Source organism: Drosophila tropicalis, unplaced genomic scaffold, assembly GCF_018151085.1.
Source record: "Drosophila tropicalis isolate 14030-0801.00 unplaced genomic scaffold, ASM1815108v1 contig_905, whole genome shotgun sequence".
NCBI lineage: Eukaryota > Metazoa > Arthropoda > Insecta > Diptera > Drosophilidae > Drosophila > Drosophila tropicalis.
In genome coordinates, this window is record NW_027173405.1 from 657,006 (window position 1) to 667,799 (window position 10,794).

The 10,794-nt window shown below is 41.1% G+C and overlaps 2 long non-coding RNA genes across 3 annotated transcripts; both read right to left on the reverse strand.

Moving 5' to 3' along the window:
- Positions 1-630: 630 nt before the first annotated feature.
- LOC137586142 (uncharacterized) lies at positions 631-7,731 on the reverse strand. 2 transcript variants are annotated; one of them, XR_011033703.1, is made up of 3 exons: positions 7,286-7,675; positions 3,680-5,717; positions 631-3,601 (listed from the first exon to the last, which is right to left on the reverse strand). It is a non-coding gene; the product is annotated as an uncharacterized lncRNA (long non-coding RNA). The 2 variants fall into 2 exon arrangements; XR_011033702.1 differs by having other exon boundaries at positions 631-5,717; positions 7,286-7,731.
- Positions 7,732-9,430: 1,699 nt separating this feature from the next.
- LOC137586137 (uncharacterized) lies at positions 9,431-10,495 on the reverse strand. Its single transcript, XR_011033698.1, has 2 exons — positions 9,938-10,495; positions 9,431-9,884 (listed from the first exon to the last, which is right to left on the reverse strand). It is a non-coding gene; the product is annotated as an uncharacterized lncRNA (long non-coding RNA).
- Between the last annotated feature and the right edge of the window lie 299 nt (positions 10,496-10,794).

Here is a 10,794-nt window from a genome sequence, read left to right on the forward strand (position 1 = left end):
TGGAGCTAACTTGGCTGAGAAACCCTTTGCATAATTACTCAACTGAAAATTACGTCGGTACACTTCTTGACCTGGTTGAAATGACACGTCTCGACTTCTCAAATTATATGTTTTTTCGTTGCGTTCATGCTGTTTTGCTACAGCCTTGATCGCCGTCTGACGAATTATTTCCAGAGAATCAGTACGGTCAAACTGAATAGATCTATCCTCTAATAGGTTTAAACTTCTTAACAGGGGGTAAGTTGCACCGTTCGTTATCATTTGTTGGCCAAAACATACACGGTACGGACTATTATTGATGGCCGAATGCCAACTGGATCTTAGCGCACATGCAACTGAACTAAGGTTTTCATCCCAATTGGTCTGATCTTTGTTCACATAAGACTTTATTGCAGCTAACACCGATCTATTTACCCGTTCGGACGCGTTTGCTTGTGGGGCATACGCTGCGGTAAAGGAATGTCGAACGTTATACTTCTCCAGCAGTGCTTTAAACTGATGGGATTTGAACTGAGATCCGTTGTCTGATACAACTACTTCGGGAATGCCAAAACAATGGAACAATTCTGTTTCCAGATAGGTAATAACAGCATCTGCAGTAAATTTTCGAACAGCTTTTAAAAAAGGAAATTTAGTGAAATGATCGAGAACTACGAAGATCCCTATGTTTCCGAGTTTGCTTCTGGGATATGGGCCTAAAAAGTCTATGTATAATTTTTGAAAAACCCTATATGTTTGCTCTGATTTGGCCATTGGGGGACGCAAATAGGTGTTCGAATGCTTAGTAGTCTTACAAACAGAACAGTTCGCAATAAATTCCTTTACATCACCTATTAGGTTGGGCCAAAAAAAATAGCGTCTGATCCGCTCCAGTGTTTTATTTATTCCACTGTGCGCCGCTAGGTGGTCTTCGTGATTTTGTTGGATCACATCCAGAACTAACGATTTTGGAATCCAAAGCTTCCAGCACAGGTCATCCGCTACACGATCACCGGATGCGTGTTCTGATCGCCGATAAATGTATTTGTCTATAACCTTGACATCGGGTAGCTGGGATTGCTTTAATTGAATCTTAGCTTTTAAATCTTTATATTCATCAGCGTCGAAGGCGTCTGACGACAGATTGAAACCAGTTGCTAAGGTAATAGCTGATATATCATCAGTATGTACTCGGGATAAAGCGTCAGGAACTATATTTCGTGAGCCTTTCCTATGCATTATTTTAAATGAGAATCCTTGCAGTTTAAGTGCCCATCTCGCCAATCTAGAACTTAAGTCAACTTGCGTCATTAACCATTTTAGGGACGCGTGATCTGTAATAATAGAGAATTCTTGACCCTCAATATAAGCTCGAAATTTTTTTACACATAGGACAGCCGCAAGGCATTCTTTTTCTGTTACGGAATAAGCCCTTTGACACTGATTTAGTTTTCGTGACATGAAGGCGATTGGCACTTCATTTTCTTCGTTATCGATTTGCATAAGTACACCTCCCACACCTGTATGACTAGCATCACAGTGTATAGAAAAAGGAGCGTTAAAATTAGGGCTATGTAGTACAGGGGCGGTACACAGAGAATATTTTAACCGATCAAATGCATTTTGTGCTTCTTCAGACCAAATGAATTTTCGTTTGTGCTTTAACGTGTCGGAAATGGGTGCGGCAATACCAGCATAATTTTTTATAAACTTATGATACCATCCCGTGAGACCTAAAAACCTACGTACTTGCTTTACAGACTTGGGCACTGGGAATTCTTGGATCGCTGACACCTTATCAGGGTCCGTCCTAATGGTTCCATTACCAATAACATGGCCAAGATATTTGACTTCTTTGAGGCAAAAACTACTTTTTCTCACATTAATTGTAAGTCCCGCTAGGATTAGTCTATTAGCTAACTCAGATAATACTGAAATATGTCTCTCAAAGGACTCCGAAACTACTAAAAGGTCATCTAAGTATATAAAAATTTCATTTCGCAAACTTGGTGGTATCACTCGATCCATAAGTTTGGACATTGTTTGAGGGGCGTTTGACAAACCGAAGGGCATTACAGTAAACTGATAGAGAGGTCTTCCTGGTATGGTAAATGCCGTTTTCTCGCGGTCGCTAGCGGCTAGCGGTATTTGCCAATAAGCATCCTTTAGATCAATACTTGAAATAAATTCTGCTTTCGGTAACCGACTAAGAATTCCGTCAATTAAAGGCATAGGATAAGCATTTTTAATCGTGACTGCATTAAGTTTTCGACTGTCAATACATAATCGAACTTTTCCTGGTTTGCGCACCAGTACAACAGGTGATGACCAGGGGCTATTTGATTCTTCTATTACCCCAAGGGCAAGCATACGATCTATCTCTTGGTACATTAATTTTTCTATGGCCGGAGATACAGCATAGTGCCGCTGCTTGATCGCTTTTGCATCACCTACATCAATTTCATGTGACAGCCAGCTGGTTTTTCCTAATCCTTTTTTCTCGAAGGATGGAAACAATTGAATGGTTTTAAGTAAGTGTTTTTTCTGGGATTCGGATAATGACACATTTAATTCGCTATCGAGATTAATACAAGCTACGGTTGGTTCTTTTTCTTTATACGCCAAAAAGGCCGGTAACAAATTAAAGGCTCTCCAAAAGTCTATGCCTAAATAGAGATTCTGTGCCAGCGAGGGTACAACATAAAGAGTTATTGGTTTTTCGATTCCTCGAAAGCTAACAGAGGTAAGAGTCTTTCCTAGAATGGCTTGTTTTTGTCCATCTGCTGTGTGCACCATGGTTTTTACCGTCTTAAGGGGTAGCAATTCGTTGATCAATTCTGTCGCCAAATTTCCACCTACACAACTAATTGACGCTCCAGTGTCCATGAGACCCTTTAATTCTCTTCCAAAGAGGTTCACATCTGCGTACGGCCGCCAATCAAGGGAATCATCTATTATCGAATCCAAAACCGCCGTTTTCTCTAATTTATGTTTTTTTCTATATTGAATTAATCGCTTAATTCCTCGCATCTTTTTAGTATTTGCACATAGTGGAGATATAAACTCCCGTAGGTGCATAGGAATAGTTGGGAGTTGTGACAAAGTTGGTAGTGAGGAATCCATCGAGGATTCCCCTAAAGGGTGTTCACCGGGTTCAGTTTGAGTGCACTTTTCGACAGTGCACGGCGAACTCCGTTTTTTGAATTAGTACATCGATTACAAGTAGGTTTGTAGGCATCAGGTTGACCGCAGCCATAGCAAAATATCTTTCGCTCTGCATCGCAATCCTGATATCTATGTCCATTTTCTTTGCAATTCCAACAAATTAAGTTAATAGCAGCAATTTCCACCTCGGAATCTATATCCGGGTCGGTTTCTAATTTTACATTGGTAGCCGAAAATTCTAATTCATGAACCTGCCGTTTCGGGGTGGATCTAGGCATGGTTGTCGTCACTGACTTATTTACCGATTGCATAAATCGTTCACGTGTGCACACAACGTGGCGCAAATGTGAAGCCGACATTATTGGTACGTACAAAATCTCATGTTGAATTTCTTGTAGTAAATTTGCCTTCAGCACATCTAACAATGCAGACTCTGTCAATGGGACGGCTAATCTATCTCCCAGTGTTACGATAGCGTCGTAAAAACTATCAAAGGGTTCATTTGGACGTTGTTTTCGCTGAAACATGGCCGTACGAATTTCTAGATCGGTTCTTCCGTCTTGAAATTGTGCTCTTAGTGCCACCCGAAGCTGTGACCAGGTCACTAGTGGAACGCTTCGGTGAAACCTCCAGAACCAGTCGCTAGCAGCTCCTTCAAATAAGTTGCTCGCGTAGCGAGATACAAGTTCTAAATCATTATTGAGTGTTTGTTTTGTGAGGGCTTCGACTCTATATATAAAGTCATCTACCGCTATGGACGAATGTCCTGAAAATCGAATTTTCCAATTCGTAATTATTTGACTAACCCGATCAGCACGCAATTCGGAACTTGGATATGCTCCACTATTCATCATAGAGGTACTTGGATACGTAGTCTGATTGGGTCGTTGACTTTGACTTTCCCGTGGAGGGATTTGAAATAACTCTTCAAATGTCTGTCTTTGTCCCGAGGGTTGGATGGATGCTCGAGATGCTACGTTTTCTGAAAGTAGTGGGCCGTTAGACGCCGCTCGTTGTAAAGTTATCTCTAAAGACTGGGTCATTTGGGCTACAGCCTGAGACATGGTCTGCGACAAGGTTTGGGAGACCTGAGTCATTGATTGAGCAACTACCTGATTCATTTGGGTAAGGCCTTCGGAAAGGGCTCGGGCTATTACTTGATCTATGCTTGCTTGTGATGACGGCAAGTCGAATGCCTCTGGCGTGTTGACCTGTGGTTCCATTTCTGGGTTAGCCTCAGTTGCTCCTGCTACGGTACGTGATGATCTTAAGATCGGCATGTCTCCGCCGCCTGCTAACAGTAACTCGTCCGCCAAATTAGTAACGTTGGATAGAACGGAAGTACGACAAACTGGACACACTGATTTAGCTCCTTCGCGAAGCGAAAAGCAACTAATGTGAAATGAATGATTGCAGGGGGTGGTTATCCACTCTGCGTTGAAGTCCAACTCCCGCACACAAATGCCACAGCTTCTACTAACTTCTTCAGATCTGTCCAAACTATCGGAACTATCGAATACTGACATAACTTGCTATCACTTCGATTGAAATATTCTTATTATTATTGTACATCTAAATATATATAACACTTTTCTATATCAAACTGGGTATAATGCAATATTATGGTAAATCAGAAAAATTCATCTAAAACCGGGAAACCATACAACCATGTCTGCAAACGTTAAAGGTCAGCCTAAATGTACTCTAGATACTACAAAATAGATAGTTGAAAACATAGACGAAGCACATACGAGAAAACAAACATTTGTCTCGCATTGCGCTGCTTGGCCAGTATTGCGGCTAAGTGGTAGCTTAATGCCACATTACTTGACTCCAGCTGTCCTGGCTCGCAGTCCAATGCTGATGTCACAGGAATTCTAGAATTTATTCCGGGCAGTCGGTAGTATTTATCCACCAAAGCTGAATCCAGGTAACAAACCTCTCATTCTTTATAAGACCAGACAAACGGGTGCAGTTTGAAGACCGACATATCAATTGAGTCCGGTCCGACGGTAGCACTTAGCCACTAATTCGGCGTCCAGGGACGAACAATATATTACGGTGTTTTTTTTTTTTTTTTTTTTCAAACGGGAATTGCTAAGTCAATGACCAGCGTTTCTTAGTCAGTGCGGGTATTTAAGTGAGGTACTTAACTTAAATAATTCCAATCACTACTAACACTGCTCACTACTATGATTACATAAAATTCACAGGAGAAATGGGATACTAGTCGATAGCATAAATCCAGCGGTTCTGATAACACGACTAGTACAAGAAAAAAAATCTGGTTGGGGCAGCCGAATCGGGCCCCACGTTGGGCGCCAAAAATTTTATCTTATCTGTAGCATGTAACGTTGAATCTCACAAGGAGTGTTGAGCAGATGTTCGTGCATAGTGCTGGCCGAGTACGCGATAGGTTCGGCTAGGGTCAGGTCGGCTGGGAGTGGGTTATACGATAGAGATTAGCCAGAACTATAGTTACTCACATTCGATACAGACGTAAAATTTTAAATTCGCGTACTTAAGGACACCAAGGGATAACGGTACAGGTTTAGATGCGAAAGAAAGAAGGCCTGAGGAGACCAGAAACAAGAACACGTTAAACTATGTAGTATCAGGAGGCACACATGTTGGTTTATGTCATGATATCCTATAGGCCTATCATGTGAACGCCCACCCTACCATGATCCTCGGGCCACGTCTGAATTGAGGATCCCTCCAACATGTCTTACGGCCTCTTGTTATCTCTCAGTCGGTTGCATGGTTCCCCAAAATTTAACGATTATAGGGAGTTCATTTCAAAGAACAATAGTTTTATTAATTTCTAAACTTATGAACAAGGCAGGATTCATTTCCTAATTTAATTCATTCTTAATATCTCTTTCGGAAACAAACGAACTTAATATTATTCAGAATTAATGAAGTTAATATGTAGAGGTCCCTAAAGTAGTATTTGTTCTTTTGGGCTATTCAAGCTTATCTTCATACTTTGAAATCTTAAACTAAATACTGGTCGAAAAATAAGTTTGGATCTTATCCTCAATTTCATACTATATACGATGTAGCAATGCGGTTATCAAACATAATTATCTTACTCGTTATCTTGAGATTAGGTTACAAAAAAACCAAATTGAATCAAATTTACAAAAAACCGAATCATATCAAACTGATGCCGGGAGAGAAAAAGGATAAAAATAACAACTACACGGTTAAATTTCCTAATAAATTTAAGTATTGGCAATGGCACCAACGTCCAACATATTCAAAGGCTCCAAAAACGAATAAACCGAATCAATTAATATTTTTTTTTTTTTTTATGGTTTGACTTACAGTTTTAGTCCAGCGGCGAAAGATCTTTCGAAGCGGAGGCTGTTCAAAAATAGATAATATGATTTAAGGTAGTCAGAAGCCTCTGATTTGGTTTGGGAGCACCCGTTTTCGATTAAGCACATTAACATTAACATTATTCGTATCCTCTCTCTCTCTCTCTGTGAACAAAGAACTCTTATAAGTATTGAATGTCTAAGTATTACAAGAACATTGTCTTCGAACGTCCCTAGGTCATGCCAATGGGTTGCAACTGCTTCATTGGGTACCCGTGTAGTAAGACCTGAATTCCACGGATTCAAGTTTTTTTTTTTTTTTTTTTTTTGGTTAAGTACTCGCGATAATCATTGGCAGGACCGAGAGGCTCGAATGCATAGACACCATTAAATTTGAAGGGGCTTTTAAACGCTTGCACCCATCCTGATTATTTTACGGCTGCACTGCACAAAACCACGTGTTCTTTTTCGGAATGAGTCCGGTCAAAAATGGACAGAAAGGCGCAGGTTAAAAACTTCCTTCGCTCAACGTTTAGTTAATTCATTGAGACTGAGTCCTCTTTCCTCAGTTGAAAAATCGGACTTGGCGGTCTACCACTCAGGGGTAATCTGCTACGTACTTGTGGTGCCAGTCCCTAGTAGGAACAGGTTAATAAGCTACACGTCAAACAATTATATATATATTTACCCTATGGAGAGCGACACCACAGCCACAAAAATTTTGGAATAAATTTATTCCGATTGGAGCGGCGATAGCCAAAACGCCACAAAAAAAAACGATGTTATTGGACGCGGAATTAATTTCTGCGACAAATCACAGGCGCTCCGCGGATATTCTCTCCAATGCACTACCAGAAACTACACCAGAACCAATTTGGGTGTTTTGTTGGGCAATCCTATGAAGGATGCAATTGAAAGGGTTATATATTTTTTTCTTGCACGATACACGTGGTGGGTGCAGCAAAGATCGCCGTGAAGTTGGCAGCGAGGAGTGTAGCACCTCCGTCTCCTTTGGAAGTTGAGTTAAGAAAGAACGAGGCCACGCGTATTTTAATCTTTTAATTTTCCTTTCGCCAATATTCTTTAATCTAGGGATGAGCTTTAAGCCGATATCTCACCGATCGATACGTGACGACTTACGTGAATACGTAAGGTCATAAATTATCGATAACACTAGGTACTGATTCGGATACTAAAAACAAGCTAAATGGGTTGTCTCCACGATTACCCATTTTCGGTTGCGTTTTCAAATTTTGAACGACAAGCGCATGTTACACTCCTTATCGGTGAAATTGTCTCTGTAGGAGCGCTTAAAGTTGGGTGGGCTTTCCACAGAGGATGTTTGGTGCTGGTTGGGCTGAGCTTTTCTATGTATTTTCTTTGAGCCCAGCTTTCCTCTTGTCTTAACGCCTTGGAGAGGTTGCGATTAGCATGCCTTAGGCGAAGTTTTGCTGCTGGTGAGCGAGTAATCTGCCATTCTCTTCTTAGACGTCGTTTTTCCGTTACTAATTGTTCTATCCGCCGGTTCGTAGGCCTGTCAACAGGCTTAGTGTATGAAGAGGCAGGTGGAGTAGATACTCTTGCTGCAGCTGCCATCATAGACTCAAGTGCATAGACGCACATATCAATGTCCTCTGCAGCATCCAGTTTCGGCGAACAGTCAATATGGGCACTCATGTACATTTTAAATTTAAGCCAATTTGTTTTTTTGTTTGTAAGCCTATATGGGCGATCAAGTACTTGAGGTCTTGTTAATAGTGTAAATAGCACTGGATTACGTGGAATCCTCTTGGTTACTGCGAAATCAATCAAGTCAGGCACTTTCTGTGGATCTGTGGGCCAATAAGTAGGCCTACCCGGTGAGACGCAATCCATCTTATTGAGAGGGTTGACTATTGTGTTGTACAACTGCTTGCCTTTAGGATTTACCAGGCGAGATCCCCAGTGCGTATGTTTGGCGTTATAGTCCCCTGCTGCAATGAAGCGATCTCCGAGTGTGTTAAAGAAATCGGTAAATTCCTTTTCAGAGATTGAGAAGCGTGGTGGGCAGTTCAGGGCAACCAATGTAGTGTTGCCGCAACTGGTTTGGACGGTTATAGCAGTTGCTTGTAGGTGCTGTGTTTCAAATCTGTTGAGGAACGAGTGTTTTATACGGTTTTTGATTAGGATACCAGTCCCGCCATGAGCTTTTCCGTCTGGATGGTTTGTTGCATAGAAGGTATATTTTGGTATTTGAAAATTATTTTTTGATGTTAAATGTGTTTCCGAAATCAGCAAAACGTCGATTTCACTTGAGTCTATGAATAGTTGCAGTTCATTTTTATGCTTGGAGATGCCGTTAGCATTCCAAAGACATAGACGTAGGGAAGCCATTATTTATTCTCGATAAGCTTCTGGATAAGCAGGTTTTGATTCCGCATCAGTTCGTGCATACAGTTTTGCATGAACGTCATAAAAGTGGTCATGTTTTGATTGAGTAATATCAATAGGGCCTCTAAGCCACTTGGAGTTTGCTGGCCAAGCTCGGGTGCGCTAGGTTGCGGATTCTGTAGATGGTGGAGTGACGGGGTCTCTTTTGCCGGAATTTTAATTAAATTTACAAAAATCGAATCATATTAAACTGATACCGGGAGAGAAAAGGATAAAAATAACAACTGCACGGTTAAATTTCCTAATAAATTTAAGTATTGGCAATGGCACCAACGTCCAACATATTCAAAGGCTCCAAAAACGAATAAACCGAATCAATTAATATTTTTTTTTTTTTTTTATGGTTTGACTTACAGTTTTAGTCCAGCGGCGAAAGATCTTTCGAAGCGGAGGCTGTTCAAAAATAGATAATATGATTTAAGGTAGTCAGAAGCCTCTGATTTGGTTTGGGAGCACCCGTTTTCGATTAAGCACATTAACATTAACATTATTCGTATCCTCCTCTCTCTCTCTCTGTGAACAAAGAACTCTTATAAGTATTGAATGTCTAAGTATTACAAGAACATTGTCTTCGAACGTCCCTAGGTCATGCCAATGGGTTGCAACTGCTTCATTGGGTACCCGTGTAGTAAGACCTGAATTCCACGGATTCAAGTTTTTTTTTTTTTTTTTTCTTTTTTTGGTTAAGTACTCGCGATAATCATTGGCAGGACCGAGAGGCTCGAATGCATAGACACCATTAAATTTGAAGGGGCTTTTAAACGCTTGCACCCATCCTGATTATTTTACGGCTGCACTGCACAAAACCACGTGTTCTTTTTCGGAATGAGTCCGGTCAAAAATGGACAGAAAGGCGCAGGTTAAAAACTTCCTTCGCTCAACGTTTAGTTAATTCATTGAGGCTGAGTCCTCTTTCCTCAGTTGAAAAATCGGACTTGGCGGTCTACCACTCAGGGGTAATCTGCTACGTACTTGTGGTGCCAGTCCCTAGTAGGAACAGGTTAATAAGCTACACGTCAAACAATTATATATATATTTACCCTATGGAGAGCGACACCACAGCCACAAAAATTTTGGAATAAATTTATTCCGATTGGAGCGGCGATAGCCAAAACGCCACAAAAAAAAAACGATGTTATTGGACGCGGAATTAATTTCTGCGACAAATCACAGAGCGCTCCGCGGATATTCTCTCCAATGCACTACCAGAAACTACACCAGAACCAATTTGGGTGTTTTGTTGGGCAATCCTATGAAGGATGCAATTGAAAGGGTTATATATTTTTTCTTGCACGATACACGTGGTGGGTGCAGCAAAGATCGCCGTGAAGTTGGCAGCGAGGAGTGTAGCACCTCCGTCTCCTTTGGAAGTTGAGTTAAGAAAGAACGAGGCCACGCGTATTTTAATCTTTTAATTTTCCTTTCGCCAATATTCTTTAATCTAGGGATGAGCTTTAAGCCGATATCTCACCGATCGATACGTGACGACTTACGTGAATACGTAAGGTCATAAATTATCGATAACACTAGGTACTGATTCGGATACTAAAAACAAGCTAAATGGGTTGTCTCCACGATTACCCATTTTCGGTTGCGTTTTCAAATTTTGAACGACAAGCGCATGTTACACTCCTTATCGGTGAAATTGTCTCTGTAGGAGCGCTTAAAGTTGGGTGGGCTTTCCACAGAGGATGTTTGGTGCTGGTTGGGCTGAGCTTTTCTATGTATTTTCTTTGAGCCCAGCTTTCCTCTTGTCTTAACGCCTTGGAGAGGTTGCGATTAGCATGCCTTAGGCGAAGTTTTGCTGCTGGTGAGCGAGTAATCTGCCATTCTCTTCTTAGACGTCGTTTTTCCGTTACTAATTGTTCTATCCGCCGGTTCGTAGGCCTGTCAACAG